A 19,225-nucleotide genomic window follows, 5' to 3' on the forward strand; every position below is an offset into this window, starting at 1 on the left:
CCTGTACTACCCTGAGTGTTCAGTGTTTTCTTGAATAGTCTGTCTTTTTCTCTATTTAAATGCTGGAGTTCATTATGACCACAATATGGTATGCTGTGGAATCAAAAGATGTTAGTATTGAAAATACACATTTCCTACTACAATATTTTACTGCCTTAAATTGCCTGCTGAACCCCTCTATAACAAGTTCAATGCATTACTATTGTTTAGTTCCACAGCACCTAAAAACAGAGTGTGGCACAGAATAAATGCTCAGTAACTCATGAATGATTTGGCCAATTCAATGGAAATAATTAATGTGGGTACTGGAGGTGAAGATACAGGCTAATGGGAAGATAATAAAGAAACTTGTCATTACATTTTCAGTCATTCTCATTCAATGTTAAAAAGTTTCCCACTACGCAAATCATATTTCTTGTTTACTCTAAATTACCTCTAGAGTCCCTTCAAATACTATCAAATACATTATTTTGATTCCTTCAGTTATTATGAAGAAAAAATTTTATGAAGAGTTTGGCCTGATAGTATTAACAAAGATAAGTACCCAGCTGAAAGTAAATGCTTACTTAGCATTCGGCAACAACAGTTGTGGTTGTCTCTAATAGTTTTTCATGTCCCAGGTCTATCATAAACTAAGTGAAGATGAGTGGAGTCTTATGAGTCTTATGCTCAGCACTAGTTAAGACTGCTCAATTTAGGTGGAAGAATTCTGGTGTCTGCAGGAAAGAGGCATTTTGTTTCTTCAGACAGCACAAAACTTAGATATTCCCTGGCTTCAGAATCCACCTGGATGATTGGCAGAGATGACAAATGGGCACCTGGAGATTTTATCCTGTCCCTGTTCACCTAAAATGCCATCTGAGAATAACCTAGGTTTTGATGGTTTTATATATTTTCCCCCCAATTGTGGAGCACAAAAGAAATAATGGACTATTATCAATAGGAGGGTGGCAGACTGGTTAATTGCTCCTAATTTTGGTGGAGATTATTTTAAAACATTTGCCACCAACTGAATTGCCCAAGGCAAGTCCCTTATGGAGATCAGTCTTAATTTATTCAATTTACTCTTTTTTGAGAGGTTATTATGCAGCGTTTTTCCATTTAAAGTACCATTTCTATCAGATATTTTGGAAATCTTCTGCACTACAGAATAAACCATCCAACCTTTTTGTTACAAGTAAAACTGCCATGTTACAATTAGGTAAAAATGGAAACTTGAAACAAAATCCTCACATTTTAAAATTTTCTTGTTTTTCTTTTCATGTAAGTGTATTAGTATTAGTATTATTTTCTCCCTCCTGACTGAAGTTCATGCTTCCGTATCAAGGCACTGCCTCTGATTTCTCCTGTCAAATCTCCTAGAGCAGATGGTCTCTTCAGGGAAGCTCAGCGAAGTGCTGGATGTCTGGTTATGCCTGGCCCCTCCCTCCTTCTTCGGGGCCTCAAATGACAAGTCTTCAAATCAGTTTCACTCTAGTGAGGGGTCCTTAACCCAGTAGCAGCAGGTTTTGGTTCCAGGAACTGCAGAGACCCTTTGCAATTGGGTTTCTCAGCTACCCGAGTCCGCAGCAAGCCCAGGTCCAGGGGTGGGGGATGAGAGTGATATCTCTACTGTCCAATCAGAGACACAGTTTTCTCTGCGGTCCCCGCCCCACTTTCCCGAGGCCCCAATAACCGCTCTTTAAGGCCGGGCTTCTGCTGTCAAGTAGCTAGGGTGGGCTCCGCGGAGGCGAGGAGGGGCGCTGGGAGGGGAGATGCGCTCCCAGGTGTTTGCAGCGGAAGTGGGAAACCTGTAGGGTATGGTCCAGCTGTGCCGCGCCGTGGCAAGCAGGAGCAGGGACCAGGTAGGAGGCAGGACTTTTCCTTCTTTGCAAATAGAATAAAGAATGCGTATATCCATACTGTCGCCTCGCTACCCCCTCCCCCGACCCACCCTTGTTACACCCCAAATCTCCTGTAGTCGCTGCAGCTCTCGTCATGAAGTACTGAGGGAAGGACTAGGGTAGAGGTTGTCGGGCTGCGGGATGCTGGAGCCCGGGGGTGGCGGGCAGGGAAGGGCGGCAGTGCCCCAGGAAAGGGTACCGGAGCCCTGGCCCGGTGTCTCCTCAACTTTCCTCTCAGGGCCTGTGGCTGCCACCGCCGGTGACTCGCCCGAGGGATGCCATGTCGACCCGGCAGGGGCAGGGGAGGGGCTGGGGGAGCAGACATGTCAGCAGCGGGAGCCGCAGGTCTTGAATCGCTCAGAGCTTCTCTTCCTCCCCACGCCTGTCTGCACCTACCGCTCTTCCCTCTCCTCACCTGCGGTCTAGACTCCAGCACATCTTGCAAAAAAACCTGGAAATGACCGCAGTGATGGGGAATAGGGACTGTTTGTTTCCTGGCCTCTCTCTTAAGAACTAGTTCGCTTTGGGAGGGGGGTTGGGAAAAATCCCTGCAACTCGAAGGGCATTTTCCGATTAATTACGCCTCTATTGAGAAGACACGGGCCCTTTTCCACTATCTGCTGCAGCCTGAGAAGGGCAGAGACAGAGAAGGCTTTGCCTCGTCCCTTCCACCCTAGGGTTTTCTACTGGGAATCACCATCTCACCTAGTTTTTTTTTTTTTTTTTTTTTTTTTTTTTTTTCCTGAAAGGTGGGTTTGGTCTCAGGGATTCCCAGAGTCAGGTGACTGTGCCCGGATGAGCTCAAGCTGCTGCAAGGCAGCCTCCCTGGGTGACCGCATCTGGGTAGTAGGTGTTGGCCCAGTGCCTGTTCCTGCTAGAGTCAGATTGCTGGTAGCAGTAGAGAGAAGAATTGCAGAGAAATCAGAGGCTGCATCACTCTGGGGGACTGCAGACACCCTGCTTTAAGAATTCCTGAAAAATTGGGGTGATGGGAAGGAGGGAAGATGGGAAAGCTGCAATCTTTTCTCAATTTTTTTTTTTTCATGCCCAAACCAGCATGGACATTTGTATGTGTGTTTATGTGTGCACATCTCCAAGGTAGAGCTATATATAGCTCCTGCACACCCAGCCTGGTTTGCCTGCTGCTGAGCAGGCTGCCTTGGCCTTCTGAAGCAATCTGGAAGCACTGAGTGGGAGGGGCAGAAAGAGAATCAAATCTCCATTGGGGGAAAAGCCAGAGAAGAGGCACTCAGACTGACGAAACCCTGCACGAAATAATATTTCTGCAATGCACATAAAGATCAATATTTTCAAATATTATTTTGAATTCTTAAAGGGCTATCTGATCATCATCCATTTCTCTGCAGTTTTCAGCTTCATAGTGTACATCTTACCAGCCTGCAGTGTAACAGACATCAAATAAATACATACTATATCTGGAATGTTTTATTAAACTCACCAGAGGATAATGATGTGCTTATACCTGTACCTCAATTATTTGGGAGTAAACATATCTGATGGCAACTTACAGCTAGGGGCATTTGAAGGGCTAGAAAAGGATCCACCCCTTATTCAGGATACAGAATTACGGAAAAGTGAGAACCTCTGGGGGTAATTTTAATATGTTTCTTCATACACAGTTTTCTTGTGGACATATTTGAATTTGTACTGCTGTTTCACATCATACCTATTATTCTATGTATTTGTATTACATGGGCTTTCTTTTATAGATGTATTTGCATGTATTTTTCACATTGCCTGGAATTACTTCTGATGATAATCTTTCTGTTGTTACAGATGAGAGAAATTGAAATTTGGAAGACACAGGTGACATGCTTAAAGTCTTCCAAAAATTTCAACTATAATATTCTAATAACATACTGTGCATTTATACTGCATAGCAGGTTCCCTTCAAATAAAATACTTCCCAGCTTCCCACAATTTTTACTCTCAGTAACAAAATTCAGACAATGTTGATACTGATAATAATACACACCAAGGTTGTTCATTTCTGGTCTTAAATGCAGTCTTGCAAAATACAGTGCTGAGTTCTAGAATATGATTGTAACATGCCATGTTATTTTGAAGAGAAATGATTTAATCTACCAAGATAACCATCACAGGCAGAGGGAGCTGACTTTTAATTTTGGTTTTATAACTGCCTAATTATCTGATTTGGGGCAAGTTAATTATGATCTTAGAGTCTCAGTTTCCTTGTCTTTAAAAAGAGAGTAATAGCACCAAAGGGTTCTATAAAGTGTATGCATGTTTCTACCCTGAGGTTGGATACATAGTGGGTCATTAATATTAGAGCTACTAATACTAGAACTACTATTAATTGTAATGATACATTGGAGTATATCAACTAGATGCATTTTTAAAATCAGTGGCTATAATGCAGACTGGAAAACTAGTCACACTCAGTCTTGCTTTGTGGCTTGAACTTAATAGTATGTCTGTTTTGCTGTCTAATTAGACAGAAAGTACTTTTATGGAAAGATTATCACCTATGTTTTTGTATACCCCATTACACTGAACTCAGTTCTAAGTAACCTCAAAGATTCTTGTTGAGGAAGCATCATCATAAGGATCTACTGGGAGGGCTGTGACAATGACTTTGGGATGATCTATTTGTGTATAGAAAGCCAACATTGGGAACTACTTTTGGAAACTTTTTCTGGCTCTATTATCCTCTCCATGATGAGTAATAGATGACGTCAGGTGTTTCTATATCCTTTCACAGAATGATTCAATTTCCCAATCAGGGCGATGACTTTGTACTGGCTATTACATACATTTTTTCATATCTTGTCTCTTTGGGACTAATAGAGACCTAGTTAAGAGGTAGACAATTTATATTTCTCTGTACAAAACATGCCACATTTTCCTATTAAAAAAATAAATCACAACTGCTTCTATTTTCACCCATTTCTTCATGTAAATTGGCTATGACCTGCATGGTATCACAGAATCTATCAGAAATCACCAGCAAGCTCCTCTTCCTTATTGCCCAGTGCTTTTTAAAATTTTATTGCTATGGTGTTGTTCTTCCCTTCTGAACTGCCATTTTCCATATTCTTCTTTTCCTTGAAATTTTAATTATGGATACTATATTGCTCTTGTGTCAAATTTTCTCTTACTTTTAAAAACCCTCCTTTCTTGTCTTCTTTTATTTCTTAATACTGACCCTAGCTGTCAAATGAATCCCCAAATTGATAAAATTTATGTTATAAGAAACAAAATTTTTCTCCTGAAGTTCCATTCCTTATATTTTCCCCATTAGCCACTCCAAAATACTATCCTCGTGGGTAAGAACAGGTTCTGCAAAGAAACCTACATGTGCTAATATTTATATAATAAATATTATGTAGATAATTGAACATCAGCAAGTTAGTTGGGAATTATAAAAGTGCTTACTTTAGAATATTTTTTAATGTGTTGAGATAACTGCATGTAAAACATTCAAGATAGGGCTTTGCCCATACTAATTATTCATAAGTAATAGCTATTAGTAGTTGTGTTTATGGTAATGATAATGTACATAGTGAAAACTGGTTGTTGCATTTCCCCCTCATTGCCTGTAACAAATGCTATAGCTTTCCAGGCTTTCTGATTTGTGGTTAGTTGCTTTTCAAAACTTTCTTAAATCTACCTTCTAGTGTTCACCATCTATTCAGTAATTGATTTATTCATTTGTATTCTCAACTCTAATTTGTGTCCTCTATTTTCTGTAGTACCAGTTTCATCTGTGATCACATGCCCAAATTAGTTAGTGTAGAAGGTACTGTGTCAAGTGTCCAAGGGTATCAGCCTTTCTGCTTTAATCTAAGATGCCACATACTATTATGTGAATGATGTGAATGATATATTCTGAATTTTCATTATTGCTTCTACTTTGCCTTGAAACTGTCACAGTCTTTTTCAAAATTTTAAAGAGGACTGGCTTTGGAGCAAGAGACATGTGGATTCAACTTCTAACAATAGGACTTAGTTGTATGTCCTTGGAAATGTAGCAGAAGGAAGGTGGGGTCTTGCTTCACAGTTGGTTGTGTGTACGTCCTATTGTGTAAAACTGTTTAAAAATATAAAGACACACACTTATATTATTAAATAAATTTTAATATTAAATAAAAAATAACATTCTTATTAGAAGGAAATACCTCTAAAAAGAAGAAAAATTGCAAAGTAAAAATAAAGATAAGTCTATGATACAGAAAGAGAGAGCGTAAGAGATCCACTCTCAATCTTTCCATCTTGTTGTAATAAATATCCGTAGTTATTTTCAATTTGTAGATTTGAGCTTACAGTGAATATTCATTTTTGTATTTAGTCTTCTTTCACTTAACCTATCCTAAACATTAATTCATTTTATTTACTATTCTTATTAACCATGTTTTTTTACAGCTTCCAAATATTCTGTTTTATATATAGTCCCTTTAAGGTGTTTCCAGTTTTTCAGTCATGACATTAAAAATAAATGTACACAAATTTTTGAATTTCTGACCATTTAATTGTGAAAATTTCTTTGAAGTTACCAGGGAAATGTATAAATATTTATAGACTCTTACTACTGACAACTTGCTTTCCCGAAAGATCATGCAAGTCTTATTTTCCATTGGTAGGTATACTGATTTGGAAGGACAGTAGTTTTATCACACTTTGCATTACTGTTAAAAGAATCATGACCATTTTGATAATAGAAATTGTGAATCTAGTTCTTTTGAGTTATGTTTAATTTTTTCGATTCAAGAAATGTTATCATATTTATTGGCTCTTTGTATTTAATTTACAAATTTTATTAGACTCCTTATTGAAGTGTTCATATTTTTTGCATAAAATAAGAAATCTGTTACATGCTGCAAAAATTTTGTTTACCTTGCTTTCTTACCTTTTTAAGATGTTTCCTGACCAAAATCTATAACTTTTCTGTAGATGATAAATTTATTTGTAGTCTTATCTTTTATAGCTTCAAGACTCAGAAAACTCTGGCACCTAACAAAGAATGGAATACCAAAACACGCATATGAGTTGCCTTTGCTGAACTTCTTTCCTCTTTTACATAGAGATTTGGCTTATGTATATCATGTGTACACCCTCCTGTGAAACTGCTCCTGGGGACATATAAAATACCCTCTCTGCCTTTTAAGATCCCATTATTCTTTATGAGACTCTCCCATGAAGTCAATAGTATCTTAATTCTTTCTGAGCTACTATCGTCCATTTCAAAAGTGCCACAGGGCAAAATGTACTATGGAAGATATTAATGACCAGGTTACTCAGCCAGAGCAGGGCACATTGTTTGCACAATTATCTGAATGACTCAGGCACTAAATCTGCTTCTGCCAGGATTATCCAGATGGTCCTTAATTCACTGGATAATTGCTCACCTCTCTACTTGATTTTGATAATGGAGACCTGAGTGTGTCATTGCTTTTCTTGTGCTGCTTCATTAGTACTCTCTAAATGCTTAAGGTTGGTCACATTTGTTTCTTTTATGAGAGACAGGTTGCCCAGTCCTTAAGCACACAGGTGTTAAGAGGTATACAGAGCTTTCCATTAAACCCAGCTCAGCTAATTACTAGGAGTGTGATTTGTAGCAAATTACTTAATCTTTTAAAGATGTTGTTTTCTGTGTAAAAGAAAACAGGCACTTTGGAGTCCCCATTGCAGTTGCCCTCTCTTGAGGTCTTCTTCCCCTCAAACTCATTCTCCATTATCATAACTATAGTTGTCTTGCTAAAACCAGTCTCCTGTGCCTCCTTAGCTGAAAATCTTTCAATGGAGTTCTTTTTTTTTCCTTTAATAAGATAATAAGTCACTTTTATTGTACCCAAAGTCCTTATCAAATAAACAGTCCCTGATAACTTCTCCACTTTCATTTTCTCATTACTCAAATCTCTTCCATTTCCAGTATCCCACAGTGCCAGTCACACTGAACTCTTCTCGTTTTCCATAGTGCACATTTTCCCTTTCCTCCCACCCCCTCGCATTCTGTTCTCTGGAGGAAATAATTTGCCTCCTTGTCTTCCTTGTAACTCACCTAACTTTATACCTCAAGTCAGATGCCACAGCTTCCAGAACTACTTCCCTGGATTTTCAGTCTTGAGTTTGGGGACCCTGTTTAGTGCTTCCAAAGCAACCTGTGACACTCTACCATAGTCCTTACCAGACTGTACTGTAATTGATTACTTGTCTATCACCTCTACTATAAGCCCTTGAGGATAGAGACCATGCCTAATTCTTATTAGTGTCCATGGAAGGACCTCACGTATAATTGTTACTTAATAACTACTTTCTGAAGAAATGAAAAAGTTTAAGACAAGCTTTAAAGATTTCAACAGATGAAGTATTCTTATCTTTAGGTCAAAAAACAATTGATAAAATTTAATCATGTCCTGGTCACAATATTCCATCAGTTAAGATACTGATTTTGTTGATTTATACAAGTTAGATAAAAGAGAGTTTTTTTAAAAAAAATGAATTTTATAATGAAAAATTATGCCCAGCACATCTAATAATTCTAAAGTGCTAAATGAGTGGGCATCTTATAAGGAAGGAAAAAATTGTAGGTACACAGAAGATACAGATATACAAATATAGCTATCTTGGAAGTAAATTTTGGGCAAATTAATTCCCCTTTTCTCTATTCAATGAAAGTTCTTCTGTTATCATCTTTGGTAGTTTTATTACCTTAGTTACTATCTCCTGTATAACCTTATTTAATCCTTTGAGTTTTGAAAGTTAGATTGAGAGACATGGTTATCCACATTTAGAAATAAATAAAGAAACTCAGAGAAATAAGTAATTTGCCTAAGTTTATATCTTAGTGACAAAACTGGGCAGGAGGTAAGGACATCATACTCATGAGTGTCCCTTATAGTCTATTCATCCCAAGTATTATAAAGTGACTTCCATCACTTTGTCTAGGTTAAGGACATGAATCTTGATTTTCATAATCCATTGAAAGTCCTGAGCAAATCTTGTAAAAGTTCATTGCATTGATATATATANATATATATATATATATATATACAAATGTATATATACATATATGTATATATACATTTGTATATATATATATATATATATATATATATACACACACATACATACATACATACACTTTTACTTTGGTTTTTAATAATTTGAGAAGAAACCAGCTGACAGAAGTTTTCTAAATATTTTAAAATCTTGTATTTATTTAATTGCTAGACCATTTAGACTATATACACATACACAAATACACACACCAATACCCATATTACACTTACAGTTACTTGTTTCAGCCTTTCTTTTTATTTTTGGTGGCAAATACAATATTCTTCTCCTTATCTTTTTTACCTGAATTATTAAAATAATTTTTCTGGATAGTCTTAATTATGGACAATATTCAAATTCACTCTTCAGTTTGGCATACCATATAATTCTATACATTCTTGGGGAATCAGAGGGATCAAATATTTTTTTTTTGAAAATTGTACAAGTGTTTGAAAAAAAATGAAAAATAAATACTTATCTAGAGTAGTAATCAAGCTTACATAGAAAATTAAAAATACTGAGACATAGATTTATTTTTCCATCTGGTATGTGCAAATGTCTTTTCTAGGAACCAACCTAGATCTCACTCTAATTATTAATAAGCACTTATAAAATGCCGTGATTTGTGTAGGGTATTGTTTTAACTGTGCTGCACATGACATTAGAAAACTTCACAAAGCCAATGCAGTGGATTTTTAAATTTTATTATTTCCATGTTTCAGATCAAGAAAAGGATAGATATTATACAGCTATAGTTTAGAGAGGCTAGAATGTACATCCAGGTTGTCTGACTCCAGTGACCAAGTTCATCATTCTGTTATCTATATATACCCTTTACCTCAAAGATAGCTGGTTTTATTTCTCTGTGAGTCACAGTTTAAAACTTTGCTATTCTAAGTGACCAGAATCTATTATTACACTTTCAAATATGTTTATTAACACAAGGAATTAAATCATTCTAAATTTGCAAATGTGTTATTTATGAAAGCTCATAAAAATGTTTCTCCACTATAGGATTTTTATGGTGAGGTTTATCAAATATGAATCAGATCATTACAATGTAGCATTGAAATATTTATTATTAGAATTTTGACCTAAGCATCAGAAATTTTTATGCCTTTCTGGCCTAATTTTGCTTCTTACCACCACAAACCCATAAATAGTAATTCTGTCCTGAAGCTTTTAATCTGATAGTATTTAATTGCCATGGTAACTAAAGTACAGATTTGGTATCTATAACTGGCAAAATGCCTGCTAATATAAAAAATATTAGTAATATTTCAGTCTGAGGCTCAAGCTATTAAATACAATATTTTCTATCAGATAAAACTTTCTATTATGTATTATTTTTATATATTAAGTATTATAACATATTTAATTGAAAGTATTTTAAAATGCATAGTAGATTGATTTACTCTTGGTCTACATATATTGTTTTGGAGATTATAGCAACTCTGATTATTAGAAAATTGGCCCAATTTTTTTCTTTTTCAAAATTTATATATGACAGCAGAATGTATCAGAATTCAAATTACACATATAGAGCACAAATTTTCATATCTGTGGTTGTATACAAAGTATATTCACACCAATGTGTGTCCTCATACATGTACTTTGGATAATAATGTCCATCATATTCCACCATCATTTCTAACCCCATGCTCCTCCCTTTCACTCCAACTCCTCTGCCCTATCTAGAGTTTGTCTATTCCTCCCATGCTCCCAATCCCTACCCCACTATGAATCGGCCTCCTTATATCAGAGAAAACATTAGCATTTGGTGTTTGGGGACTGGCTAACTTCACTTAGCATTATCTTCTCTAACTAATCCATTTACCTGCAAATGCCATGATTTTATTCTCTTTTATTGCTGAGTAATATTCTGTTGTGTATAAATTTCACATTTTTTTTTAATCCATTCATCTTGAAGGGCATCTATGTTGGTTCCACAGTTTAGCTATTGTGAATTGTGCTACTATATACATTGATGTGGCTCTGTCCCTGTAATATGCTGTTTTTATGTTCTTTGGGTGTAGACTCAGAAAAGGGATAGCTGGGTCAAATGGTGGTTCCATTCCCAGTTTTCCAAGAAATATCCATACTGCTTTCTGTATTGGCAGCACCAATTTGCACTCCCACCAGCAGTGTATAAGTGTACCTTTTTCCCCACATCCTCGTCAACACTTATTGTTGTTTGTTTTCGTAATAGCTGCTCTTCTGACTGGAGTGAGATAATATCTTAGAGTGGTTTTGATTTGCATTTCTCTAATTGCTAGCAGTGATGAACATTTTTTCATATATTTGTTGATTGATTGTATATCATCTTCTGAGAAGTGTCTGTTCAGGTGCGTGGCCCATTTTTTGACTGGGTTATTTGTTTTTATGGTGTTTAACTTTTTGAGTTCTTTATATACCCTAGAGATTAGTGCTCTATCTGATGTGTCAGGGGTAAAGATTTGCTCCCAATATGTAGGCTCTGAATTCACCTCACAGATTGTTTCTTTTGCTGAGAAGACATTTTTTAGTTTGAGTCCATCCCATTTATTGATTCTTGGTTTTAATTCTTGTTTCACAGGAGTCTTATTAAGGAAGTTGGGGCCTAATCCCACATGATGGAGATTAGGGCCTACTTTTTCATCTGTTAGACGCAGGGTCTCTGGTTGTATTCCTAAGTCCTTGATCCATTTCAAGTTGAGTTTTGTGCATGGTGAGAGAGAGGGGTTTAATTTCATTTTATTACGTATGGATTTCCAGTTTTCCCAGTACCATTTGTTAAAGAGGCTATCTTTTCTCCAATGCATGTTCTTCGCACCTTTGTCTTATATAAGATAATTGTAGTTTTGTGATTTAGACTCTGTGTCCTCTATTCTGTACCATTGGTCTACCAGTCTGTCTTGGTGCCAGTACCATACTGTTTTTGTTACTATTGCTCTTTAGTATAGTTTAAGGTCTGGTATAGTGATGCCACCTGCTTCACTCTTCCTGCTAATGATTGCTTTAGCTATTCTGGGTCTCATTTTTTTTTCACAGATGAATTTTAGGGCTGCTTTTTCTATTTCTATGAGGAATGTAATTGGAATTTTGATTGGAATTGCATTAAATCTATATAGTGCTTTTGGTAGTATGGTCATTTTGATAATACTAATTCTGCCTACCCAAGAGCAACATTGATCTTTCCATCTTCTAAGGTCTTCTTTGATTTCTTTCTTTAGGGTTCTGTAATTTTCATTATATAGATCTTTCACTTCTTTTGTTGATTCCCAAGTTATTTATTTATTTATTTATTTGAGGCTATTGAGAATAGGGTAATTTTCCTCATTTCCCTTTCTGAGGATTTTTCACTGATATACAATAATGCATCTTATTTATGGGTATTGATTTTTTTACATATATTATTTTGGAGATTATAACAACTCTGATTATTAGAAAATTGGCCTGGTTTTTCTTTAAAAAGTTATTTTGAGATTTCAATTTATGGCCAAGTTGAATGGTGGTGAAAGATATCTACTTTCAATAAGTCACAACATTACTGTTATTTCTTTTTTAAAACTTTTATAATTAAAAATGACAGTTGTAAAAGTGCACGGAAATTATTCAACTCAGTGAGTTATTGGAGTATTTACACCTATGAAATCAACACAGTTAATAATAAAGAACCTATCTTCCTGTATTCAAGCACCCCTTTGCCAACCCCTCCCAATCACTGCCACCTTGTTCTTCCCCAAAGGTAATGACTTTCCTGACTTCTAAGACAATGTAATCACTTTGTCTAGTGTTGAAACATAAGAACAATTTCATGAAATGTGCACTTTTTTGCATCCGCTTTCTTTTGATCAACATTATTATTGTAAGAAGTTAACAGTTTATTCGCATGTAACAAGAGTTCATTTTTTTGCTCTACAAAACGCCATTGTATGAATATACTGTAATGTACATATTTATTCTGTAGTTGAACATTTGGGTTGTTTCCATTTTTGTGTTATATCTAATAGTACTCCTATGAAAATTCTTTACTGATGCATCTTTTTGTAGTATATATTTATGCATTTTTGTTGCGATATAACCATGATTAAAATTCCTAAATCCCAGGCTAAGCTTAATTAAAATTTTAGTAGAAATTCTTCCTTTTTCCAAAGTGGTTATAATAATTTCCAATCCAACCTGTAGTGTATAGAATTTCCAGCTGCTCTTTTGCATTGCCAACACTGGGTGTCAATGATCTTTTTAATTTAAGCTTTTCGATAGGATGGGAATATGTATAGGTAGGTGTCTGATTATGGCTTATATTTGCATTTACTTCATTAATAATAACTTGAATACTTTTTTGTATGTTGAACACTTTTCTGTATGTGTTTCACCCACTTGGATATCCTGCTTCAAAGTTCTCATTCAAAACTGTCTATTTCAGGGCTGGGGATGTGGCTCAAGCAGTAGCGCGCTCGCCTGGCATGCGTGCGGCCCGGGTTTGATCCTCAGCACCACATACAAACAAAGATGTTGTGTCCGCCGAGAACTAAAATAATAAATATTAAAAAATTCTCTCTCTCTCTCTCTCTCTCTCTCTCTCTCTCTCTCTCCCTATCTCTCTCTCACTCTCTCTTTAAAAAAACTGTCTATTTCATTGGTTTGTCTTTTACATATTGATTGATAGAACAGTCCTTATATATTCTAATTTGAGCCCTTTGAGAGTATTTCTAATTTTCTTTTCTCACTCTATTTTTTTTTACCATTCTCTCAATGTTATATTTTATCAACAGATAACATGATTCATATCTTGTTGAATTTTTGTTACAAAGTCATGGAGATATTTTCCTGTATTGTTTTCTAGATACTACATTGTTTACCATTTCATGTGGAATCAATTTTTGTGTGTGTGGCTTGAATTCAATTTTCCTCATTTTTATGTAGTTAAAAATTGATCCAGAAAAGACTGTCATTTCCTCTCTTTGGCAATTCTAACTTTGTCATAAATCAAGTGTCCATATATGGGCAGATTTGCTTTTGGACTTTGTCCTATTTTACCCACTCATTTATCTCTCCTTTTACCTATATACACATTCTTAATTACTTTATATTTAAAAAGGACTTGATAATTGCTAGAATAGGTTCTCTATTTTCATTATTCTTTGTTTGATTATTGCTGATTCCTTTGCCTTTCAATATAAATATCAAATTGTGCTAATTAATTTCTACAAAATTGATACTGGAATTTTGCTAGCATAGCACTGGATCTGTAAATCAATTTAAACATAATCGATGTTTAAAATTTGAGTCTTTGAATATATATATGATCATGGCTAATATGTCAGTTTATGTGGCTTTTTAAAGTTTCTATAGATGATGCTTGAAGATTTTAGTGTAATAATATTGTACATATTGTTTTAAACTTGTTAGGTATTTGCTTTTTTATTTTATTGTAAGTATTATAATTTCCATATTTCAGTTTCTAACTTTATTTTTACTGAATTGAAATATAATTGATTTTTATATGACAACCCCATATAGAGTAACAAAACTCACTGTCAGTTCTAATGATTTCTCTGTTGATTCTTTTAAATTTCCTATGTAGCCAATCATTATTTGAGAATATTGAATTTATTTCTTCCTTTATATTCCTTATAGCTTCTTAAAATAATGGCTTCATTGTACTAGCTAGGATCTCTAGTCAATGCTGAGCAGAACTAGTGATAATTTGATATCCTTCTCATTCCTGATCTCAGAAGAACTTTTTTTTTTAGCGTTCCACAATATAGTATTAAATTTTTCATAAATAACCTTTATCAAATTAAGGGAATTCTCTTTTATTTCTATTTAAGATATTTTAAATTGTTAACATTTTAAAATTTATTGAAATGACCATAAGATTTTTCTCCATATTAGGTTAGCACAGTGAATTATATTGTTTCAAAGGTTCAATTTGATTTATCAAAATAAATTTTACTTGTTCATTATATCTTTGTTACCCATTATTTATGTTTGGATTAGATTTAATGATATTTTGTTTAAGATTTTTTTTCAGGCATTTAAAAAATTTGTAATGTTTTTATGTTTATTAAACATTATTTTTCAAAATAATTTCATATTATCTTTTAAATAGCTGTAAGATCTTAATGATGATTCTCTTTCTGCTCATCTAAATCCTCCCATAAAGCTATTTGTGACATTTTGTATATGTTTAAAAATAATTTTAGGCATAAAATTTAGTCTTATTGCATTATTATTACTCCTCTCAAAATTGTAGCATAATATGTGTAACGTTCAATGTAATGTTCTGCCACTATTTTCTATCAGGGACAACTTTATAATATATTCACACATTTTAGCTCTAGTACATTGTCTTTAGCATTTGTATGGTATCCCTCTGCATGAAATAAGATTATTTGTTTTACTGTTTAATCTTTGAGTTGTTTTAAATGTTTTTTTTTTTTTAAGAGTGCTATGAGAACATCATTAAATGTGTACTTTTATACATTTCTGGGGACATTTCTATGGAATATATTTCTAAAGTGAAATTGCCATCAAGGAGGAATATATTGTTTTACAGATTCTTGATATTTTCAAGTTGCCCTTAAAATTACTAAATACCCTCTAGTAATTTATCATTCTTAACAACATGGATTTTTCCTTTTATATATCCTCCCTAGTGTGGAGTATTATCAATCTTTGAAATGTGTTTAGAAAATTTTGTATTTCCAAATCAAACTACTAATGAATAAATAATATAAATAAGGCATAGTTGTATACTGACATAAACTATAAAATTTGGTATTTCTAAATTTGTATGTAAGATATTTTATCTAAATAAAATATCTTACATACAAATTTTTATCTAAAAATATTTCAGTTATTATTGAGATTGTGAAACATTTAAATTAAACTAGATCCTAAGTTTTTATAAAATTCAAATGACAAAATCTTCCTTGATTTGTTAATTTTTGTGTCATTGACTTTCAATAGAAAGATTTAATTTTATATTCTGGCAGTTAGCAGATATGTGATCTTGGGATAGGTGCTGAAATCCTGTTATTGAGTGGCTTCATTTTCTAAACTGGGGAAAATAAGAATGGAAGCAAGCTTGCTGTATTGGCTGTCATCTGTCCTTGAGGATTGGTTGAGGTGATCAGGCTACTTAGCAGGTGCCTTTTCTTCCTCACTTGCCTATTACCCTCCCTAAGCTGCTTGTGTTTTAATGAGAACAGTTTCCAGTCACAAAAAGGACCTGTCTCCCATGAATAATCTACAAAGTGGTGCCTTCTGCTAGCTAGAAATGGAAAGAAATATGTAAATATGTCTTCCTTTCATTTATATTCTACAAGGAGAGCAAAAGTGAGAGTGGGAGAGAAAATAACAGAAATACAGATCTATTATGTGGTAGGCATTGTAGATCTAGAGATCCGGTGAGGAATAAATCTAACTTACTGTTGCCTTCAGGAGGCTTCTAAGCTGGAAAATAGACTAAAAGGTGAACTGAGACTGGGTAAGTGCTTTGATGCATGCCAAGTTAACATGTTAGGGGAATGTTCTATGCCAAGGACAGACAAAGGCATGAAAGCAAAGAACAGGCATGAGGGGCTCAAGTTCAAGAAAGAAATCTGACACATGCTGAAGTATAAATTATACAGTAGCAAGACATGTGGCTAAGGAAGGGAGAATGGCAGATCAGGAAAACTCTTTTAAAGTGTTAAAGACTATGTTTCTTGCCTTGGGACCTGTTTCGAAGGCACTGATTTAATCAGTTTTCACAAAATGTTTTTTTGAGGACTCAATAAAGTAAGAAAAAGATGCTAGGTATGAAGAGACTTTGTAATTTAAAAAATGTTAAGGAAATTATGTCTAGTTTTGGAAAAGCTCTAAATTATTCTTGATAAGAAATCTTGCTACAAAATTGGCAGACCCATACTTTCCAAATCACCTCTTTTAATAATTTCTAATAATTTCATTATTGACTTAATTTTGCTATTAGGTATGCTATGAAATTCCTGAAAGAGAATTAAATGAATGTATTCACTGACATATTTTCATCTTAATCTTTTCACAGCTTTTTTTCAAAGTTTGATTTCTGCTAAGACATGCATAACTTTTTAAAAGCCATGGACAAGCTTATGTACATCATTGACTTTGCATTTTACCCCCAGCCAGGACTGAGAACAGTACTGTCTTTATTTTTATCAACAGATATGGTCTCATGTTTGCATACAATTATATCTGTTATAGGGGCATATAAAATAATTTGCAATATGACATCACTCAAAAAAGAAGTCCAGTAGTACTAGGATTTTCGAGATATTCAAAACTTGATGGTTATTCTGAAGCTTCCTATATTTGACATCACTGAACTGAGAATTTTTTCCTGTTTTATTTATTTTTATAGTTGTAAAAGTGTAAAGAAAAAACATTTCTGTAACTATGAACCTAAGTGGTTCCATTGGTCATACTGAAATGTACTCAGAGAAAATCTTATGATGGCATATGAAAATCTTACACTTGCCAGAAAATTCCTCTATTTTCTGATGCTCTGCTGAAATTACATATTGAGAAGTCACAAAGAATAATTGACATGTAGCAAGTGTAATGTTCTATTTGTTTCTTCTTTACTTTCTCATTCCTTTTAACGCCTTCATTGTTCTGGGAAGTGTCATGTGGAGGTATATTAACAACACTGGTCATTTTTTGAATGTCTGAAAACAGTTGTATTTTTCAAAGCTACTGATTGCCTATTATATGATTCTTTAGAGAATTAAAATTTGTCAGTCTTTTCCTAAGATGATTTTATTGCATCCAGAGAATATTTTCCTTCATAATTGTTTGCATTATTCTTTGGCTTGTTACAACTATGTGAATATTTAATTTTTTTCATTTCTGCTTTACAATTGCCATGGATCGTCTGCTCAGCTTACAGGTATTTACCTGTAAGTATTTCATTTATTATAAACTTCCTAGGACTTGAGGCAGGGCATGTGATGTGACAGATGGATAATAATGGAGGAGATTTGTCTGTATCACATAATATCTTTCTTCAATATTTCTTTAATAATGGGCTTTAGGCAGAATTTTGGGTAAAAGCAACATCTTTTTAAGTGTCTTTACTACTTTAGCAAGATAGAAAGTTCTGCCTATGTCTGTACTGTATATCTGGTTAGCATCTGCTCATTTTTTAAGATTATTCTTTGCCACCTCTTTTAAGATTATTCTTTGCCACCAAGAGCCAAGTTCATCCACTCCCACAGCCTGAATAGTAACTGGACCAGCCAAATTGTGCATCCATAGGCCTGACTTCTTCCAGTAGTTTGGCACCTTGTATGTCCCCAATTTACCATTTACAAACTTTTGCTGTTTTATTTTTGTTATCATTAATTCTTTGAATGATAAAGAGAATTCAATGAATATACTCAGTGACATATTTTCATCTTAATCTTTTCACAGCTTAGAAACATTCAACACACAGCACATTTCTTAACAAACAAAATATTTTTAAATGTTCTTTTGATACAATAGTGCATATTGTGAAAATTCCAGAGGCAAATCATTTATTTATTAGCAGATGCCCACTGTGTCCCTACTGGTATGTATAATCATAATAATACAATTGCTTTATAACTGGTGTGCTAAAGTACAGTAGTTCTTGGTCCTTGCAGTTCATAAGAATTACTTGATACTGTTTGTTAGAAAATAATGAATCTTGACATCTATTCCTACAGATTCTAGGGCAGGTATTCTGGAGTATAACTCTGAAATATGTACTTCTCTAAGCTTACCTCTGGTGTTCCTCAGACTACATTCCAGGGGCGATGATTTTGGTTTATTTAGATGGAGTTAATGCTTATCTTCCAGCAACATGTACATGTAACACACACACACACACACACACACACACACACACACACACCCTGCTTAGACTAAGACAAAAGGATTGCTTTCAACACCTCAAGGACCATCAGAATGCAAGAGCTGTCATTTCTTCTATCACCCTATTCACTTCATTTCCCCTCTTCTTCATTCATCCTATTATCCTTTTGGTTTTCTGGCAAAAGGATGTTCTCTACACACATCACTAGCTGATGAGGACATCCCTTTTCATTTGGATTAAATACTAACTTATTTCAGCATGTACATGATCTAATATGTTGTGCTTGGCCAGACTTATTTTTTGAGGAGTGATCATAAGTGACTGGTTTGTCTCTCAAAAAGGTGTTTTATTCCAAGAGAAAGAAGGAACAATATTTGGAATCTCCCATTTTCTCTGTAACAGAAGGGGTGGTTTCTGTATTGCTAAAGATTTTAACATGAGAATTTTTTAGTTTATC

At 34.5% G+C, this 19,225-nt stretch overlaps 1 protein-coding gene across 5 annotated transcripts in view; it reads left to right on the forward strand.

Annotated features, from left to right (window-relative positions):
• Nucleotides 1–1,689: 1,689 nt before the first annotated feature.
• The window catches only part of Cntn1 (contactin 1), a 333,868-nt gene continuing 316,332 nt past the window's right edge, over nucleotides 1,690–19,225 (forward strand). For all 5 annotated transcript variants that reach the window (XM_048802545.1, XM_048802548.1, XM_048802543.1 and 2 more), the window contains exon 1: nucleotides 1,690–1,844. The gene's annotated coding sequence lies outside the window, so the exon portion shown is untranslated. The remainder of the gene's footprint in view (nucleotides 1,845–19,225) is intronic.

This window comes from Marmota marmota, unplaced genomic scaffold (genome assembly GCF_001458135.2).
Source record: "Marmota marmota marmota unplaced genomic scaffold, marMar, whole genome shotgun sequence".
Lineage (NCBI taxonomy): Eukaryota > Metazoa > Chordata > Mammalia > Rodentia > Sciuridae > Marmota > Marmota marmota.